Below are 18,855 nucleotides of genomic sequence, written 5' to 3'. Positions count from 1 at the left end.
AGTCACACAAATTTTTTGGTTTCCCAGTGCATATAAAAGTTACGTTTACACCACACTGTAGCCTTTCAACTACAATAGCATTATGTGCAATAGCACATAATGTTCAATAGCATTATGTCTAAAAAAACAATGTACATACTGTAATTAGAAAAATAATTTATTGCTAAAAAATGCTAACCATCACCTGAGCCTTCAATGAGCCTTCATAGTATTTCTGTGATAGTAACATCAAAGATCATTGATCATAAATCACCATACAAATATAATAACGAAAAAGTGTGGAACATTGCGAGAATTACCAAAATGTGACACAGAGATGCAAAGTAAGCAAATGTTGTTGGAAAAATGGAGTGAGCCGATAGGCTCACTTGACGACGCAGCGCTGCCACAAACCTGTAATATGTAAAAGAGGCAATGTATTTGAAGCACAGTAAAATGAGGTATGCCTGAATTAGTTACCTATTGCTGTGTAAAAAATTATCCCCCAAATGTAACAGGTTGAAACAATCAGATTTCTTATCTCACACAGTTTCAGAGGGTCAGAAGTACAGCAGCGATTTAGTGGGGTGGTTCTAACTCAGGGTGTCTCCCAGTCTGCAGGCCAGCTGGGCTGCTGTCTGGGTCTCCAGTCCCTTCCAGGCTTGACTGGAGCTGGGGAATCCACTTATAGACTCACTCACCTGGCTTTTGGCAAGCCTCAGCTCCTTCCTGGCTGCTTCTGCCAGAGGGAGAGAGAAAGAGAAAGAGATGCCGCTGGGTTCCTATCCTGGTTTCTCCCTTATGGCTGTGGGACTGTGGACAAGTCACTGAATGGCTGGACCTTGGTTCCCTCATTTGTAGAAGGGGCTGATTACCATAGCAACTATCTCTTAGAACTGATGAAAGGATGCAACTGGACATGTACAGTGTTTACAACAGGACCTGGCACAGAATCAGCACTCGACAAATGTCAGCTGTTACTCTTAGTTCCTGAGTCTGCCATTCACTATACAACTTACCTCCTAGGCCAGAAACCCCTGAATCACAGAGCCAGACACAGCATGTCCTCCCTCTCCCCCAAATACAAATGAAGAACAAAGGGATACAGATTCAGTGAAGAAGGTTTCTCAACCACCAAGGGCCCCACAAAGAGAGGCAAGGGGATCAGGAGAGGCTACTGCTGATTCCTCATCTGTACAGAGAAAGTTCAAAACTTCATATTCTCTGGTCCGTCCACTGCTTCACTCCTATCACAAAAACCTTCACAATGTTCTTTTTTTTATATAAATTATTTTTATTTATTTTTATTTATTTTTAACATCTTTATTGGAGTATAATTGCTTTACAATGTTTTGTTAGTTTCTGCTGTATAACAAAGTGAATCAGAGTCTGTCATACAGAGTGAAGTAAGTCAGAAAGAGAAAAACAAATACTGTATGCTAACGCAGCTCTTTAATGTAACGTAAAATTCTCAGACTAGTGTTTAAGGGCTTGAACAGCCTGGGCCCAAGCTACCTTTTCCAACCTTCCAGGTAATTATTTCTTACACATATTAACTGCTTCCGAGAGACTGGACTCCTTGCCTTATTCTGAGCTCCTGGTGGCTTTGTCTGCATCTTTGGCCTCGTCACTGCTCTTCCCTCCTTCCCGTTTGAATCTTTCCCAATTCCATTCATGTCTCAACTCTGTCTGCCCCACGTAGCCTTCTCTGGCCATGAGCTCATGAGTGGTTGCTCCTGATTCTGAATTCCTATAATTCTCTGGTCTGTTTAGTAATTCATTTGTTTACTCGGACTATTATTGACAATTCTTTTTCCCCTTGAGAAAAAAAAGTCACAACTCTACACCACCCATAAAAATAGATTCCAGACGGATTAAAAAGCTAACTGGAGTGAACAGGCAATTCTACAGAGACAGAAAATAGATCAGTGGTTGCCAGGGCCTCAGGGGTTGGTGGGAAATGGGGAATGACTGTTAAGGGGTCAGGGCTTTCTCTTTGGGATGATAAAATTGTTCTAAAATTGATTGTAGCGATGGTTTCACAACCCTATAAATGTATTAAAACCATTGAATGGTACACTTCAATGAGTAAATTATGTGTTTTATAACTTTGTTACATTTTTTAAAAGTATTATTTTAAAAACTTATGAAAAATGCTAACCAGAGACAATTCAAGCTTACACTTACGATTTGTATATTTTTCTCTATGTGTATTACATCTCAATAACAAGTTTATTTAAAAAGCTAACTGGAAAAAGGGAGATCTAGTAGAGTCTTAGGAGATACTACAGAAAAATAATTTTTATAATACTTGGATAGGCAGAACCTTCCTCAGCGTGACAAAGCACCAAAAGTCATAAAAGAAAAATACTGACATGTCATATTTTACTATCCATACATAACAAATTAAATTTCCTGTCAGTAAATGACATTGTAAAAACTTAGAAGACCAGAGAATATTTACTATACATATAGAAACATATATATACATAATTTACAACTATCAAGGATTTAATATTCCTAATATAAAAAGAGCTCTTACAAGTTAATAAAAATTATAAACAACCAAGTGTAAAATAATAGAGGCAAAGATATGAACAAGGGATGCGAATGGCTGTGACCAAGACAAAGTGCAACTGATGGGGAGGGGACTCTATCCCATGATATGGCCTCATTGCTCCTCGGTAACTAACACAGAACCTTATCCACACTGTGGTCAATGCATGTTTATCTAGGGCAACACTCTTATCCCCCCACCTCCCTTGAGTTTCAATTTTCCCTGTATCTTTTTCACTCTAACAAATTTTACATTCTCCATCTCTACTTCTGCGATAGCAGATGTTCCTTTTACTTTTATTTGAAAGCAAAAACATGTGTGTATGTGGTTTTAGTAAAACCCTTCTGTCTTGTAGTTATCTTTTTTTTCCTTAAAGATGATTTTTCTTTTGATATGATTTTGCAGCCCTAACTAATCCATTTCCCTTTCACACTGAGTTATGTGATCTGTTGAGAACAAGTGAGGAACATTTCGACGGAGGCAGGATGGGAACTCAGCCTTTTCACCAGGAATTCCATCCTCGATGTAACAGGCAAAATTATTATGCTTTTGGGAAATTAAAATAATTGTCTCTGGCAAAAAGCAGAATTTCCCATTTGCTAATGAAAATATTGAGGAATTCTAAGGGACTAACTTGGTTTTAGTGCCACGTTTCCCTCTTAAAAAGCATTTGAAAAAATGCACACAGGTGGATAGAAGGAAAGAAAAATCTTAATCTCGGATTAGCCACATGAGCATGATGAGAGTTTACAAAGAACTGTGGGGTAGATTTTTTTTTTTTTTCCTTTTCTGTCTTTTGCTGAGGAACTTAATGGGGAGAAAATCCTTTCAGGAAACAAATTTCTTAGCAGTAGCCTAGTTTGAGGGAGCCGTGGAAGTCACAGAATTGAACCTCCAATTACCGTCCCTTCCCCACATGCCACAGCTTACATTTGAAGGTTGATTTAGAAACGAACTGAAAATCCTGCAGGCACCTCAGATACCACAGGTCGAAAGCCCTCTAGCAGCTGTTCTTCTTATTGTTCTCCCCATAGCACAACAAACCCTGTCACCCAAGCTAAACACTGGTCCTCCTGGACCCCTCTCTTCCCTCTCCCTCACCACCCAGCCAGCCATACACCGAGCCCTGAAGAGTTTGCCTCCAAGACTTTTCTCAAACTCCTCTCTTGCTCTGATTGATGGAGTGATGCTTTACATTCTTGGGTCTCTGAAGTCATGCTAGACAAGGAATGGACATGTCTTGCACAAATGGGACCACTTCTTTCAGTCCACCAATGGCCCCTCACCTATCCTTCCCATGATGGGACACAGTCAATGTTGAAAGAGATCACATTCTAGGAATGCAGTGATGATATTCTAGAGAGTTCAAGACAAGACAAAATTGCAAGTTGTGTTGTTCTGCTTATAATAATTCTGAAAAGTGAACTTAACATGACTAGAAAATGAATTACCATTCTCATTTTCCTGTATACTCTAGGTAGGACTTTAATTTGCAGTCATCAACAAAGCACAGTAACAATCTGAGAAAATCACTGGAAGCCAACTGTCACAGGCAACATTATGGATTATGCAGTATCATGAATAATGATATAACTAAAATTAAATAAGTAGCATTAGGGAGTTGCAGAGGTCAGAAGGTGCATACTGGCTTAATTCAAACAGCTTCTAAAGAACTGTGGCATTTTGAGTAATAACAACATTGCCACCTTTTTCTCTCAGTGGGAGTTATGAAATTTGCCAGAAATGGTTCATTTAACAGGAAAGAACATGAAGAAATAGTTTATGGACCTGAACATGAAGAGGTGATGTCTGGACACTATGATGAATCTTTGTACATTGATTGGTCAATGAACTAATACATAAGTACCGCTTCTACCCCACTCTAAATCTTTATCAATAAATCACTATAGTTTACATGGGCCCATGAACTTTGTAATACATTTTAATTGACCCTGACATCCTCAGATTATTCAAAAAGTAGGGGGAGAACATTTTAAGGAAGTTGGATTTTGGTGTATACCATTATGTTATGTTTAAACTTTATTTACAGCCCCAAAATGTGATTTATCCAATTGACCAAGATCTGATTTCAGTGAGTGGGAGAAAGAGGAGGACAGGTTATTCATTCATCTTTGTATTGCCAGGAAGAAAGACCTTGACACATAGCACATGTTCAAATAAATGTTCATCAAATGAATAATAACCTTAACTATAACACTAATTTTGTCCTCGTAGAAAAAGTCTAAGATATCTCACTTGCTTGCATTTAAGAGACATCTCTGAATGTTTTTGATCTCTAAATAGAGTATAGACTTTCTGGTTTACAAAGCACCATAGGATGAATTATCTCATCAGACAGGAAACATTTCCTGAGCCCTAATATACGTCAGGTTCTGGGGAAAAAGGATGAAGAGAAAAGTCACTGCTCTCAAGGATCTTAAAATCCACCATAAGAAAGAGTGAGACATAATATTATAAGACAGTGTTATTAAGGGCTGTGTGATGATTAATTTTGTGTGTCATCTTAACTGGGCTAAGGGATACCCAGGTAGCTGGTAAAATATTATTTCTGAGTGTGTCTTTGAGGGTGTTTCCAGGAGAGATTAGCGTTTGAATCTGTAGACTGAGTAAAGAATTTCACCCACACCACTGCAGGGAGGGTGTGAATCCACTGAGGGCCTGAATAGAACAAAAATGCAGAGGAAAGGCAAATTTGCTTTCTCTGCCTAAGCTGGGACATCCATCCTCCCCTGCCCTTAGGATCCGCAATCCTGGTTCTCAGGCCTTCAGATTCAGACTGATTTACACCACTGGCTTTTCTGCTTCTCCAGCTTGCAAACAGGAGATAGTGAAACTTCTTGGTCTCTGTAATCACATGAGCCAGTTTCTATAATAAGTTTCCATATATATAAGGGCATCACCAAATTGATGGTGGAAGAGACAATATAAGTGCAGCCAAGGATATGTTGAATTAGACCTGCCTGTAATACGTCCAAGTTCAAAAAGCCAAGATATGAAGCTTAGGAGAGAAGTTAGGGCTGGAAATATGAATGGATGGTCATCTGCTAGAGGAAATTTCTCAAAGGCCATGGGAGAGGATCATTATTCTTGAGTATCAATTATTGCAGCACACCATATGTAAAAAGTAGAAAAAGAGAACTAAGAGGAAGGACTGAGTGGCCAGAAAAGGAGAAGAAACAAGAGCTCACCGTCTTGGCCATCAAGTGATGAGGGATTAGATCTATTTTATCTTCTCAACCACCCTTTCAGGAGAGCAAAAAGCAAGTACTTTACCTCTATTTCACAAACGTGAAGACGTACACTCAGAAGAGCTTAGAGACCTGGCCGAGGCTCTGTGGGGAGCAGAGGCAAGACCCAAATCCAGGTCTTCTCACTGCAAGTTCAAAACTTAAAGCAATCATTGCTCCTAAGCATAAGGGAAGAGTTGTGTGAAGTTTGGTGGGTGTCTCCGATGGCTCAAATCAGACACATTCAATCACTAACCTTCCCCACTCCGTGAAATTTTCATCACCAACATCACTCTTTGGGATAAAGGAATTTTCAGAAGGCCTTTAAAATTGTACATTTGCAGGGAGGATTTTAACACATGAACACATTAGCAGCTCTTAAGGTGATTTTTCCCTCAGAACAGGCCTGCTCACAGCCCCTTTTCATCAAATTTCCAAAGAACAGATAACAGGTCATGAAGGATGCCAGAACATGAGAGGGAAAGGGGGAAATGTCTTCTGTAGGCTGAAAAGCTTCAGCAGCTACCAGTTAAGTGTACTCCAACCAAATTAAGTGGGGTAATGGAAGGAACCGACCACTGGAATTGGGCAACCAGGTAGATCTAGATTAGGCTTAGGTTCTGCGGGGCTGGAATTGGAGCTGAGTGCCCCTAGGTGAGGCAACACAGGCACTGAGGATCAGAGGGAAGGCAAGTATCAAATTTCCAAGACCAGAGAAGGTGCCCCAAAATCAGAGGCCAGAGGCAAGATTGGGGCAGGGAGATCACAGAACCAGATAGAGATGGAAACAGAAGCGAGAAGGTCAGGAATTGGTAAAGGAGGCGGAGGGAATGGCAAAGAGGGTATGAGGGGGGATATGACCACAAACAACCATGAATATTTATACAACCATGAATATTTATACAACCATGAATATTTATACAACCATGAATATTTATGACTAATGTTCATGAGCCAATGGGTTCATGGGCTGGACACGAGTGAACCCAGCACCATGACCATCTAGCCGTGTGACCTTGGAAAAGACACTTTGCCTTTCTGAGTCTCATATTGCTCATCTATAAAAATGAAAATTTGATTAAATTATTTCTAAAACCTTCTCCAAATCCAAAAGCAAATCCAAAAGCAAAACCATACTCAAAATCTCTTTTTAAAAAAATACATTTCTTATTGACATTAAGGAAACTGTCAGACGCTTAAGAGAAGAAATTACCCATTGATTTATTTCTTACCTTCTAAACAGCTATTCCTTTCAGCAAGAATAAAAGTGAAACAAACCAAGGGGTGGAAACATGAGGGCATTTTAAATCTCTAAATTGAAACAGAAAAAGTTTTAAAGGTAGCATAACAACAGCTTTTCTGTTTTCTCACTAAGAGCGTTTTATCTAAAAGGTTCACCCAGAATGCTAACAAGGCAAAGCTTCAGAAACGCATCAAATGAAACCATTTCCATTTCCAATGGCATTAATCCTCTCTGTGGTTCAGGCAGAATTAAAGGTAACCCCTAAGGAGTTGGCATCCCTCAGGTGTTTTCCAAGTACAGCTGTTCAGGTGTCCCTAGGCAAGGGCATTGGCCTGATTCACCCCTACATTCCTGCAGTCACTCATGGACTTCTCCAGCATGTCATCCCCTGAAATCACCCGCTTGCTACAAAGGGCACTAGTTAGAAACCAACTGGATGAGTGCCCTCCTTCTACTGGATGCAGTTTACCACTGGGAATTTCATTTTCAGGACAAACCTATTGATAGGTCATATTTATGCTGATAACATTATCCTATTCAAAGACGAAAGATGAGATCTCCCATATAAATAAAAATGTGAGCTTAAAATTCTACCTTCATTGTGATGTTTTTCATTAGTTCATTTATTCTGTAGATTCCAAGTGAACTAGCTTGCAGCATTAGGAGCTATAAAAGCTGTCTACTTGAAAACTGATCAGTTACATCTTTGACAACTATACCAAAGCTCTCCCATGCTTTTAAAATATGAAAAATGCAAATAAAGAAAAACGTTGTGAAAAATGACTTAAATTCTCCAGAAGCCTCGTCTCTGGACCAATGCAGCACCAGGGATTATCAAGTTCTACTGCCGCTAGATAAAGATTTCAGTCAGCACAAGCTGCTTTACTCTCTCTGACTTCTGTTTCCACTACATCTTGGAAATTTCGTCGAGCTTATACAAGAAGAGGCCAATCATGTGGGATAAGTAACATTGGAATCTCATCAAAATCATCTTTAAAGTTGTACTCCAAAAGAGCATCTGGAGTTTTCAGCCCCAAAATACTTAGTAATTAGAGATGCCGCACATCAGGAAGAAAATGACAAAAGCTGACATTTCTACTGAAAAGTCACTAGAACCAAGGGATTTGTCTCCAAATGTATTAATTACAGGAAGCCGCTTCTGCATGGTGGTTGGTGGTAATTGCTAATGCTAAAAGTAAGGTTTTCTCTCCATCAGTTGTGCCAGCTTCATTCAGGCTCCCAGAAGTCTCATATTCTCTATGAAGTCTTCTCAGATAATGGGTTTTATTTTCATAGAATAAAAAGCATGCTCGTTACGTGTTCAGATGACCCCAAAGCTAATGGGGTCTACTATACCGGGAGGTAGTGGAGTTCAAATCGGCATGGACAAACCGGATTAGCTGTTAGAATCCAAGCCAGTGCGTGCAAGGAGCACACACACAGCAGAGTCTCCGAGAAAAGGGGAGCCACCTAGGGTATCTTGGTTCCTATGCCCTGAGATGGTCAAAAGGCTTATACGCTCAGTTCACCCCCTCAGAAAGCGCCAGGCTTACACATAACCAACGAAGAACAAAGTCAGAGCACAGAGGATGAAACAAACATTTCCTGCTCCTTCTTGGTATCCTTTCAGTCAAGGCTGGAGAATCTGCCCACATGAATGTCCTGAAGACCCTTCTCCTATTTCTTCCTTCATCTTCCTTCCCTTACTAACCCCCCAAGGGTCATAGCGAGCTCTCTCCTGTGTTGAAGGCCCATAGCTCCCCTCTTTCATACAGTTTCTTCTTGTCTCTTAACACACTGTAGGTCTGTTTCACACCGACACTCCCAGAATCAGCCCTGGCAAGCACAGTTTGGTCTCATTGGGATAGTCTCATCCATCAGTGCAGTATCTATAAAGAAAGAATTCTCTCTCTTGCTAATATAGATCACCTCTCATTGCATAACTTATGCTAAGTGACCTCCTGCCCACGCTGACTGAAGATGGGATAGGGTAAAGGGAGGGCCCTGCCATGTACACAAACCTAGATTAGGGTCCAGAGCCACCACTACAAGTTTTGTGAGTTTAGCCAACACACTTCTCTCTGGGTCTCGGTTTCCTCATCTGCAAAATAAATAGTGAAGACCCTCAGATGGTCAGATTCCCTTCCAGCACTAACATCCTTTGAGTCTTGTCTATACACTGGTCTTGCTCTTTTGTCCTCAGCTCACTCCATACTTTTCAGCTCTTGAGAGTGAGTGTATTCTCAGGCTGTCTACTCCATTAATACCACCTTGCTAATTTTATCGTAAACTCATGGCCTCTTTGCATCTTAGGGCAGGAAGGGATCCCAGCCGACTTGCCATCAGCTTCAGAGGAGGAACAGCCAGCCCAGACTCACAGTCGTTGTGACCTATACCCTCATTGTTCCCAAGAGGATCTATGGCAGCTTAGCGGGATATGTTATAAAATGCAGGATAAATTAGAAGAAAAGCTAGAAAGAAAAGCAAGGGTAAGGACATATGGAGCCTGAAAGCACCCCCACCCCCGCCCCGACCAAGAATAAGAAAAGCTCCCTTCGAAAATTCTGTGTGTAGTGCCAATTCCAAGCCACGTATTTGGCTCTGAGCTCTCTAACAGCCAAAAGGAAAAGGGGAACCCAGTGAGTCAGTAAAGGAGAATCCTCCCTCTTCTCCCCAGCATTCTTTACTCTGTTCTGCACTGCCTTTTGGCTGCACCTAAGACAGTGCTCAAAGCTAACAGTCACTGCCTGAAAGGGGTATCGACTGATGGTGGTTGGAGTTCTTCAGTCTTTGGCTAACTCACAGCTCGAGAAGGAAATAGAAACCATAACCTCAGAGACTGATCCTGTTTCTCATCAGACGTGGGTTGCACACTGCTGTTCCTTCTTTGCACCCCTGCCAGGGAAAACCACAGAGGAATGCTGGTCCACTGTAATCGTTCCAGGTTTTCTTGTAACATCTTACTCACTGGCAGAAGAATTGAAAGACGATTCCTGAAAATGTGCATTTCTTGTTCTTTCTCTTTATAATACAAAAGGCTTCAGGTGCTTCAAAAAGAGCCTTTGAGACACCGTTAAATAAACACCTGGCTTTCTGAAGAGAGGCACCTTTTCTCAGCAGGGCAAAGACTATTTCCAAACATTTCCATTCTAAACCATCAGCGTGAACAAGCTCTACCTTCTCCTCAAAGAGCAGCCACAGTCTGGAATGGCACTGGGATGAGAAACCTAGGAGAGGGAGTATTTTCAGAAGTCTGGGAGGCAGTGAGGCACTGTAGAGATCAATCCTTTAAGTAGCCTTCTATCTAAATAATGTGTGTGTCTCCTATGTGTCCCCAGGTCCCTGTGAGGTGGCTAAAAGAGCCCCACTTCTGGATGAAGAGCTGTAAGTGACTACAGGACTTTTTAGAAGTGGGTTGCATAGTGACCAAGATTCTCTTCCTGACCAAACTTCAGTTATGCTCCTTTGAGCCCTCTGCTTGACAAGGTCCCCAGATGGGCTTCCGTCTCCATCCTTGTAGAGTCCAGTTTTAGTAAGAATCCTATCAGGTTGGTTTGGCCAGAATTCCCCACCCTCAATGCCTGATCAAATTCCCCATCCTCCGCCACCCCCTAGGTGATGTCTGATGCCCCTGGCCTTCCTTCAACAAGAATCAGCTTAGGCCATTTTAGCCAGAATCCCCCCTTATCCCTGATGTTTCCTCTTAGTAATTTTCCATCCACTGACCCCCACTCTGCTCCTTGGCTATAAACCCACACCTGCCCATGCTGCACTCGGAGCTGAGCCCAGCTCTATACTGAGGTCTCTCTTCCCCCATTGCAATAGTTCCTCAATAAAATCTGGTTTTACCACTTTAACAACTGTCCAGCTCTGGTTATTCTTTGGCAATAGCCATGGGCCATGTCTTCTGATTCCAAGTGTGGTAGAAGCCCTGGGAGTTGGAAGGTGAGTGGTGAGGCCCTGGACCTGCCCTCCCACTAACTAGTTGCTTGATCTCAGACAAGCCACCTTCTCTAGGGTTAGGGTTAGGGTTGGGGTTGGGTTGAGAGCAGGAAACATGACTCAAACCATCACTACTGAGCAAGCGTAAAGCAAGCCCATCTCTCCAGCCCGCCTCTCTCCATCTGTCCCTGATCTCCTCAAGCCCATCTCTTCACTGGCTTCTGTATCCCCTTCCCACATTTGCTCTGCGCAGCATTTATAGGAGGGGAGAAACAAAGTCATTGATCTAAAACGTGTGGGCACACGTGGGCACATTCGGTCCTGGCTTGCCTCTGTAATCTACAAAAGACTTTATAATGTTGTAGGTGCAGGATGGTAGGAGCATTTTGCCTTTACTAAAGTAAACTTTTCATTTACTTGGCTTCATTCTTTGCACATAAACAAGATAACGATGCCTCTGCTGCTCCAAAAGGTTTCCCATCATTTAATACAGTCAACCCAGGTTCTTTTCCGTAACTATTTGTGAAGGAAAAGGAACAGCCTTTATTAGGTCATTCAAGCTTCTTTTTAATTTAGAAAGATCAGAACAGCTTCCCCTTCCCCAAAGTCATTACAGATGAGAGCAGCTTTACCGGTAGACAATCCACAACCTGCACCCCAGCCCCAAACCAGCAGAGATTGGTTTTCACTCCCTAATCTGCCCACAATGCTCTATTGCAGGCTCTCTAACCTGATGCTGAACGCTGTTTTTAAACCCTGCTTCATCTGCTAGAGAAGGTCTCTGGATGTTCCCACTGACACAGTAAGAACGAGGGGCTGTGTATCCCATAGCCCCTAAGTCCTGCATGGGCCAGTTTAGAATTCTTTGTCAGAAAGAGTTCCATTTCTATTTCCTGGCTATATTTTCATTATGACCCAGTTTAATCTCCCCCTATAAATGGATATGATTTCATCAGGTCTCCTTAGGACCTGCCCTTCTGCATAATGATGCACTCCAGTTAATTAACCAGAGCTGTTCTTAGATGAGAACCGTGAACCGCCCTTCTCCCCTGCATTGTCTACTCAGAAATGACAATGACAAACTCTAGGGCAAGACCTAAGGATGGGTTATAACCTCTATTGTTCCCAATAGTCACACTGACCTTACAACTCAGAAAAAAATAAATTTCAACCAAATGGTCCTTTAAAAGACAGAGCTAGTATGAAAATCTTTGGGATGTCTTACTAGCCTTCCAAAGGGAAAGCACTTTTGTTGCGTTATGGCAATGATTCCATTGTTCCTGGTAAAATGATAATTTATGTACAATACTGCCAATCATGTGCCATTGTGAGACAGGCAGGCCCACAATCTCCTTCAGTGGGAGTATAGCCACAAATGTGTATGTGTGTTCAAACTCTGTCCGCTGTCAATGTGACTCTGTCACTAAATGAGCAGCCTACCGGACTGACCTCAGCTTCGACACATTTACCATTTCCCATCGTGACAGCAGAAGCCGTTGGAGCCTCATCCAGATGCTCTTTCCAGACTGGTACACTCGCCCTTCTTCCAGACCACCAATGAGAGTGTTGGCTGCCAATGACAGCTGCCACGCTTCCCTTAAGAAGGACCCTCATCATAAACAAGGTCCCACTGTATAGCACAGGGAACTATATTCAACATCCTGAGATAAGCCACAGTGGAAAAGAATACAAAAAAGAATGTATATATATATATATATATATGTATAACTGAATCTCTTTGCTGCACAGCAGAAATTAACACAGCATGGTAAATCAACTATACTTCAATTTTCAAAGAAAAGATAGCAACACATTTAAACAAAGAGAGAGAGAGAAAGATCCTCATCCACAGGAACCACTTTCCCTAGCAATGCCACGGAGGATACTCAAGGCACAATCCCCCAGGGAAGAGACAGCAAAGCCTATATCCAAGGACTGAATAATATGGGGTGTTAAAGGCTGGCCCCCCTTACCTCCCCCTGGGACAACTCTGGGGTGCTACTTACGCTCAGAGCCCCCTATACCATCATACTGAAGCTAGACACCCCCATCCCTGTCCAAGTTTTCCACAGTCTTCTCCAGCTTCATTTGCTCCTTTGAAGGCTGTACCTGAGAGCACTAGCTCAAGCAATCTGTTACACAGGAATCCTTTCTTGGCTCTGCTTCTAGGAATCCCAGCCTAAAGCCCCAGTCAGGAGCAAAGCTAAGCACAGGAAATCACACCTGGATGTCAATGGTGGTAGTCCCTTATGAGAAGGAGGTGTACGTCTCTTATTTTCATTCCATGGGGCTATTTCAGCATCAAAGAATAGGAGCATCCCTGGATTTCAAAGGCTCAGTGTGTCTGGATATGCACATAGGCCGAATCTTAGTCCCATAACCAGCAGGGATCATGCTCTAAGGAATGGTTGCATGGAAAATATGCCTTAGGACTGTATGTATTCGCATAAGGTTTTTGGGAAACCACTACTGAGTTCTAATTAAGACCAACTTCAATAGTTTAATTGGGGATAGGATGGAGTTAAGATTAGGGCAGATATATTTTAACTGTTGGTGAAGTTGCATTTAAACTTGATCAAACATTTATTGAGGAGTCCCTGATACAAAGTTTCATACTAAGTGCCTTGCATTTGAACACTCTGTGAAAGTAGATTCCCATGTCTGAATTCTACCCAGGAATATGGATGAAATACAAGTAGGTTAATTTTGTAATAAAATCTGTAAATAGTTTAAGTACTGCAACAGACTGTAAGCTCCTGGAAGGCTGAGGTTGTTTCAGATAAATGTGTCAATACTCTTGAATGGGCATGTACTACTTTTTGCCTGTCTTGAGTCTATTCTGCCTTTTAGTAGCAGCACTTGGATTGCCTTGTGAACTTCCTCCCTGGACTTGCAGCCCAACTGTCTCTGGTGGAGTTAGCCCTGTCCTTCAGATCCAGGAGTGACTTACATATCCCCTGGTGGCAGTGATTTGTTCAGGGATGGGAGACTATGAATGAGACTATGAGAGACTATGGATTCAAGTCAGTCTGAGATTCTTGCTGCAACAAGTGGAAGAAATGGTTTTTCTCCCAAAGTAGTGAAACTTACAGAATGCGGGCCTGGAGCTGCTGGTGCTATCTTTTCATAAAAAGGAGACATCCTGCAGAAAAATAAAGCCAACACAGAGGCAAGCAGAGCTGAGACATGAAAAGCAAAAAATTCTTTTTTCCAAAAATATTCTTGGTTTCTCTATTACAAAGAGCAATGAATTCAAAAAATATTTAGGTCATTTTGAGTTGGATTTCTGTCAGTTTCAGTCAAATGCCACAACGAAGCCCTAAACCCATGATAGGCATTCCATTCATATTTTAGGTATGAACGTGTTCATCAGAATGTATTGGTACCTTTACTATACAAGCAGACCAATACTTTTAACCTACAGCAATTACATCTAACTTAAAAAATATGTATTGATCACTTACACTGAGCCAGATATTGGGCTGGGATTTTTGAAAGATTCTAAGGGGATTAAGACATGATTCCCTTCCCTTAAAACATTTATAATACATCTAGCATCTGAGAGAAACCCATTAGATTTCAACTCATCTCCATTGGAAATAACACATGGACATCCATCTGAACAAGTTATACTGAGAAATGTTTTATTAAAAACCCAATGGAGAAATAGGTGAGTCAAGCTGCTTCCTGGATCTAAACCATAAGTTGGTGTACCAGGCCATAGATGATGACTCCACTGGGACACAAGAAAGAAAAGTATTTTTAAACTTTTGAGATTGGAGAGTAGCTTGAACAGCCAAAAGGAACAGCCTGTCCTGTTGAGTGACTCACTTGAGAAATTTCCATTTTTATGCCATTTCAAAGCAGAATTTTTGAGACAAAATTTGGATTGCCTTTTAAGTAGATATGCTATTTGGATAACTTTCTTAGGATGAAATATGTCATCACATCATAGATATCATGGCTTCTGCTTTTAATCTACCTTTTTTTTTTTTTCTTTGTTTTTACTTTCTCTGGCTGCTCTTAAGATTTTCTACTGATCACTTGTTTTGGTGTGCCTGGATCACTTGATTATGATGTACCTTTATGTAGCTTTCTTCATGTTTCTTTTTTTGTTTTTTAATTCTTATTTATTTTTGGCTGCGTTGGGTCTTTGTTGCTGCGCCTGGGCTTTCTCTAATTGCGGTCAGTGGGGGCTACTCTTTGTTGTGGTGCACGGGCTTCTCATTGCGGTGGCTTCTCTTGTTGTGGAGCACGGGCTCTAAGCACACGGGCTTCAGTAATTACAGAACATGGGCTCAGTAGTTGCGGCATGCGGGCCCTAGAGCGCACGGGCTTCAGTACTTGTAGCACATGGGCCCTAGGGCACACAGGCTTCAATAGTTGTGGCTCTCGGGCTCTAGAGCGCAGACTCAGTAGTTGTGGCACATGCGCTTAGCTGCTCCATGGCATGTGGGATCTTCCCGGACCAGGGATTTAACCTGTGTTCCCCATGTTGGCAGGCGGATTCTTAACCACTGCACCACCAGGGAAGTCCTAATCTACCTTTTTTTGATAATCATTAAATTTAATAGTTTTTCCAAAAACTAATGAGCAATGAGCTACTAATAGCAATATCCTACTTCTACATAGTACTTCCTAGTTTATGAAAGCACTTTCCCATGCATCATCTCCTAGGAAGTTGGGAGAGTCAACAACTAAGTCTAAACAGTTGCTTATCTTTCTGTAGGGTATTATTTAATTTATTCATTTTTATTCCCTTTCCTCCATCTGTAGTACCCTTTTTCATCTCTCACTTGGATTTTTGCAATAGCCTCATAACTAGTCTCTATTTCTTAGCTTTTTTCCTCAATATTCCTCCTGCATAGCTCTGACCATATCCCAACTCCTTAGTGCTCCATGCTTAGCAGAAAAAATCCAGACATCTCAGCTAGTCGTCCAATGATCCATCTTACATTTCCAACCCACCCATCACTCTGACAAGTTTCACAGAGAAGAGGAATTGGTGTTGTACTGAAGGATGGGAAGGGTCTGAATAGGAAGATAGTCATAGAAGCTGAGCCTTGAAGGAAAGAAGGAAGGACATTGGCAAAAATCACATGACTAGGAAGGTTCAAGGTGCAACCAGGAATGTTAAGACACCAAATTTGCCCGAAACAAGGTCCTAGGACAAGTTGATACCCACAGAGCCTTGCCAGCTCTAAAATGCCTCAATTCTACTCAACAGCCCAGGGATATCGATTCTAAATACTGACTGCCTCTGACAGGAACGAAAAGTAAAAGGAACAGAAAGAAGAAAGAAATCTTTCTCTAAATACAGAACGTGCTTAGGGGCTTTAGCCCTCAAAGCCAGAAAAGGTAACTCAAAAAGGATAAGACCTCCACAGGGCATACAAGTCCATGGGAGCTGAGGCTTAGGGTGGAGCCCAGAGCTCCATTCTGAGCACAGCTTTGTCTCCCAAGACTGCGGTGACCTCTTCTGGAAAGGGCTGAGGTCAGACCAAAGTGATACTGGGAGTGCACCAGGAGAAGCAATGGCTGGGTAGGTCCCAGAGTTCTGGAATCATTTCAGCCTAATCCACTGTGGCCAGCCACTAAATAGCTATCATAGGAGAGGAACAGCAGTACATGGGAATTTTTATAAGACAGATATACTTTGTAGCTTGGAATAAATGACTCCTGTGAAAGGCCCCTGAGAGATGGCTGTTCGGCTCAGGTGGGCCAACACCTGGGCTGGGCGGGCCATTCTCAAGTGCCTAAGGAGCTTATTAGAAATATGTATTTCCAGGACCCCATTTCAGAGATTCAAATTCAGTAAATCTGGGATGATGCTCTGAATTTGTTTTGTAACAAGCTCCCAGGTGATTCGGATGGATGCCCAGCTAGCTTTGGAATCACAGGATGAGCTTACTCTGCAAGTCACTCCCTCAGAAGATGCTACACTCTCCCTCCACCTGGCTCCCATGCTAGATGGGCTGTTGATGAGTCTATTGGGTGGTGCTATTTATTTTATCAGTTCCTCTAGAGCAGTGAGTTCCCACTTATGGGCACATTAGAATCATCTGGAGTCTTAAAAGTTTCAATGTCTAGGCCACGCCCCAGCCCAATTATCATAATCACGGGGCGGGGAGGGGTGGGACACATGTCAATTGTTAAGCTCCCCAGGTGATTCCAATGTACACGTGAGATTGGAAATCAACACTCTATAGTCTTGCTACTCAAAGAGTGGTCCACAGACCAGCAGCAGCGTCACCTGGGACCTTCTTAGAAATTCAGAATTTGGGGGAAACAGAATTCCCTTCCCAGAACTGAACGAAAATCTGCATCTTAACAAATCTCCATCTAATGTACATGCACACTCCAATTTGAAAAGCCCAGTTCGACTGATTTTTAATCTCTTCATTTGTTTGTGGATATCGAGGTCAGTTCTGCAGAACTGGATAGGAAGAAGCAGCATAACTCTCCCCAGTAGATAACCAAGTTCACATGAGCCAACCAAAAAGAAATCGTTTTTCAGTGCCTAGCGACTGCAGGAAGGTCCAGCCTGTCACCCCGGTTCTTCAGCACTTACAGACACCGCACGCTCATCTCAACGTTCCTATTTGGTAACTATCAATAAAGCTAAAAGAGCTCTGCATAAATTGACTAACTTGTAGGACGTATGCTCAACCCAGGTCACTCAGTCTGAGCAGAACCGGGCCCACCTCAGATTCCGCTGCCACGGGTCGTGTGGAAGATACACCTGGGTGATGCCAGCTCCCACTGCTGAGCTGGCTGAGGATGAGGGCAACACAGTTGGAAAACTGCCTGCGCTGCTCTTTTCCTGGGAGAGAGGGGAGGAGAGGTTCAAGGAGACGTCGTGTGCAACACCTGCCTCTGGGAAATCTCCGGCAAGCACGAGCTCAGGAACAAAAGCCTGGAGCAGAATTATTTCTGCTGTAATTTTGCCGATTTGTCCACATCAGCACGACAGCCACATCTAATTTACTGTGCATAAGGAGCCGGGCCCGTAGCGGGAGGTGAAAACCCCGAGGATTGCACCAACCAATGAGCAGGACCCTGGCACGCGTCTCCCAAGGGTCGGGCTCGCTGAAGGATGGGTTTATCCTGCAGCAGAATTTTTCTCTCTCCGCCCACCCAGGCGAGCACGAGTGAGATCGTCTTTTCAAGGCACTTGAGACAGGACAATTTTATTATCGTGTTTATCAGGTCATTTTTTAAGGGGACAAGGAATGATCCCGACCTTCTTGTACCCTCTCTCTGCAACTTAAAGAGGAAATACGTTTAAATAAACATGTGCTCCCTGTCTCTCCCCTCTCTGTTTAACCCACTCTAGCATCCTTTGTAGATTTCATCTGGATCTGCAGTAGCTGGAAACCTCTGAAGACTGGCCAAAGACATCAAGAAGAACTGTGCCTAATGATTTATGTGCCAGTCATAGGTTGGGGAGCGGTGAAAGCCCAGATGGAGCGCCCCTTTTTAGCTGCTCTTGTCAAGCTTCTAGAGGCTCTGCTGAGTTAGGCTGGTGGTTCTCAGGCTTGAACAGGCAACAGGATCCCCTGGGGTTTGTGCTAAAAACCTGAAATTGCTGGGCTCCACCCCCGGAGGTTCATGGATTAGCAGCACAGGAATTTCCATTTCTATGAAGTCCCCAGGTGATGTTGCTGCTGCTGATTCAGGGGACCATACTTTGAGAACCAGTGAGCTGGGGCAACCCTGAGAGCAGCTGTGGGACTCAGAATGTGGAGACAAGCATCGCTAGGTAAGTCACCCCATCTTCACTTTGTGAACAGAGCATCTTTGTTCCATACTTCGAATAGTTTCTTAAAGATTGATTCCCAGAAGTGGGATTTATAGACCCAAAGCATATAATCATCTTTATGGCT

At 42.6% G+C, this 18,855-nt stretch overlaps 1 long non-coding RNA gene across 1 annotated transcript in view; it reads right to left on the bottom strand.

The window, feature by feature from the left end:
- Positions 1–18,855, bottom strand: part of LOC309642191 — a 378,428-nt gene that overhangs the window by 354,826 nt on the left and 4,747 nt on the right. The gene's annotated exons all lie outside the window — the stretch shown is intronic.

Source organism: Balaenoptera physalus, assembly GCF_965194825.1.
Source record: "Balaenoptera physalus genome assembly, chromosome: 14".
Lineage (NCBI taxonomy): Eukaryota > Metazoa > Chordata > Mammalia > Artiodactyla > Balaenopteridae > Balaenoptera > Balaenoptera physalus.
The sequence above is the reverse complement of the archived record's forward strand: the minus strand, read 5'-3'. Positions and strand labels throughout refer to the sequence as shown.